General features: G+C 41.5%; 1 non-coding gene across 1 annotated transcript; it reads right to left on the bottom strand.

Moving 5' to 3' along the window:
• Positions 1-944: 944 nt before the first annotated feature.
• LOC112738460 (small nucleolar RNA R71) lies at positions 945-1,051 on the bottom strand. Its single transcript, XR_003169420.1, has one exon. It is a non-coding gene; the product is annotated as a small nucleolar RNA R71 (small nucleolar RNA).
• Between the last annotated feature and the right edge of the window lie 1,898 nt (positions 1,052-2,949).

Here is a 2,949-nt window from a genome sequence, read left to right as displayed (position 1 = left end):
GACGACAAATTCGGTACACTTGCCGAAGGAAATTTGTTATGAGACAAGTTTTTCGTGCATCAAGTTTATGGCGCCGTTGCCGGGGATTGATTCTGCATCAACAATGATTAAATTGGAGGATAACTGGATTGAGCATTTTATTTTTCGTTTTATTTAATTTTCTGTTTGAGTCATTTACTTTCTGTTTTAGTTAATTTCTTCCCTTCCCCCTACTTTTTCTTTGTTATTTACCATTCATTTCACTAACCCACTAACTATTTGATATATTGCATCACTCACACTAACAGTAATTCTGACGGATATACTTTCTGCACCTATTCTCTTTGCTTGTACTTGTTGGTTGTATGACAGGGAGAAGAAGCAGGGCTTCAACTTCCATTGATTCTGAACCTGAGAGAACCTTCTTTAGGCTAAGGAGGGAGGCAAGAGAAAAATGTGTAGTTGGTGCTGAAGAAGAAGAGGAACACTTTGAGGAATACTTTGAACTAAACATGGAAGAAAACATGGAAAACCATCATGAAGAAGAGACTCACAACCATGGCGGAAGAGGTCGAGCAAATCATGCTGGGGAGGATAGAAGAGTTTTAGGCTCTTACATCAATCCAAACCCAGGAAATTGTGGAAGTAGCATTCAAAAGCCAACCATTCATGCCAACAATTTTGAACTAAAGCCACAGCTCATCACCCTTGTTCAGAACAATTGTTCATTCGGAGGAAGTGTCCAAGAAGACCCCAATCAACATCTAACCACCTTCCTGAGAATATGTGACACAGTGAAGTCTAATGGTGTTCATCCTGACGCCTATAGACTGCTCTTATTTCCATTCTCACTCAAGGAAAAGGCAGCCAAGTGGCTGGAGTCTTTCCCAAAGGAGAGCTTGACAACTTGGGAAGATGTGGTGAACAAATTCTTAGCAAGATTTTACCCCCCTCAACGAATCAATAGGCTGAGAGCTGAGGTTCAAACTTTTAGGCAACAAGATGGTGAGACTCTGTATGAAGCATGGGAGAGGTTTAAGGACCTGACAAGGAGGTGTCCACCAGATATGTTCAATGAATGGGTGCAGCTGCACATTTTCTATGAAGGGCTCTCCTATGAGTCAAAGAAGGCAGTAGATCATTCATTCGGAGGATCTTTGAACAAGAAGAAGACCATTGAGGAGGCCATAGATGTCATTGAAACAGTAGCAGAGAACGACTACTTCTATGCTTCCGAAAGAGGGAACACAAGAGGAGTGATGGAGCTAAACAATGTAGATGCTCTGCTGGCTCAGAACAAGCTCATTACCCAGCAGCTGGCTAACCTCACCAAGAAGATGGAGAGGAACCAAGTAGCAGCAATCACCACTTCATCAACAACCCAAGAAGGAGTGAATGAAGAAACAGAGGGTAGTCAGGAGCAAGCCAACTACATTGGGAATTCACCTAGGCAAAACCATGATCCATACTCCAAGACCTACAACCCTGGATGGAGGAATCACCCAAACTTTGGGTGGGGAAATCAACAAGACCAAAGCCTTGATCAAAAACGCCCGAATCCCAACAATGCAAGCCACCAACACTTCATATCTAGACCATATCAACACACCAATAACAACACCTCTCCACATCCACATCAAAACCAAAATAACTTACCTCATCCTTCCACCTCTAATTACAATCTACAATCATTTGATGACAGACTCTCAAGGATTGAGAATCTACTTGAAGGCATAGGCAAGGAGATTCAAGACAACAAGGTGTTCAAGGAGGAAGTGCGAGCCAGTTTTAAGAACCAGGGAGACACAATCAAGAGGTTGGAATCTCAAGTGGGGTATCTCTCTGAGCAAATTCCCAAACCCACAGATGGATTCCCAAGTGACACAGAGAAGAATCCGAGAGGTGAAACAAAGAAAGTAAGATGGGAAGATTGCAAGATGGTCACTACAAGTGATAAGGAGATTGAGGACAAGCCAAGCAAGCTGTCAGAACAACCTGAAGATACCTCAGTAGAGAAGAAGGAAAAAGATCATCAAGAACCAGAAATCTCACAACAGGAGCTGCTGAGACTATATGCACCTTTTCCCCAACTGCTCAATGGTGCTGTGGAGAAAAGAATATACTCAAGGTTTCTAGATTTGTTTGCATCTCTGCATGTCAACATACCATTCATCAAGACTATTCAACAAATGCCCGCATACATCAAGTATATGAAGGAGCTGCTTCCCAGGAAAAGCTCACTCAAGGGAGGCCAAACTATAGTGATGAACAAGGAGTGCAGTGCCCTCATTCAACCACAGTTGCCTACGAAAAGAAAAGATCCAGGGAGTTTTCATGTCCCCTGTGCCATAGGGGAAACAATGTTTGATAGAGCACTCTGCGATTTGGGAGCAAGCATCAACTTAATGCCCTTATCCCTGGTGAAGAGGCTGTAGATCAATGAGATATTACCCACAGATGTAGTCATCAGGCTGGCTGACAAAACTCAAAAACAAGCAATAGGGGTGGTGAAAAATGTGTTGTTAAAGGTTGGGAAATACTTTCTTCCCACAGACTTTGTCATCTTGGACATGTGATGATTGGATTTTTGACGGTTTAGAATTCACAATTGAAATCTCGTTGTAAAGTATAGCTTCTAAACCAACAATAATCCTTTCATACAAAAAGTTGTTTGTCACTAGTACAAACCCCTAAAATTTATAAACCGAAGTATTGGACCTCGGGTCGTTCTCCCTAGGAATTACAATAAAGTGTCTTGTTATTGGTTATGAGTTATTTTGGGGTTTTGGATAAGAAGCATGAAAAGTAAATGGCAATGAAAATAAACTAACAACTATAAAAAGCTCTTGGTAAGGTGTGAGAACTAGAAGTCCTATCCTAGTTATCTTTCTCAATTGTGATGAGAATTGTTCATTGCTACCACTTAGTTAACCCTTACTAATTAAAGGAAAGTCAAGTGGATGAATTGAC

The sequence above is a fragment of the Arachis hypogaea genome, chromosome 13 (assembly GCF_003086295.3).
Source record: "Arachis hypogaea cultivar Tifrunner chromosome 13, arahy.Tifrunner.gnm2.J5K5, whole genome shotgun sequence".
In the NCBI taxonomy this organism is placed as follows: domain Eukaryota; kingdom Viridiplantae; phylum Streptophyta; class Magnoliopsida; order Fabales; family Fabaceae; genus Arachis; species Arachis hypogaea.
Note: the sequence above shows the minus strand (reverse complement) of the source record. Positions and strands in the feature narration are given on the sequence as shown.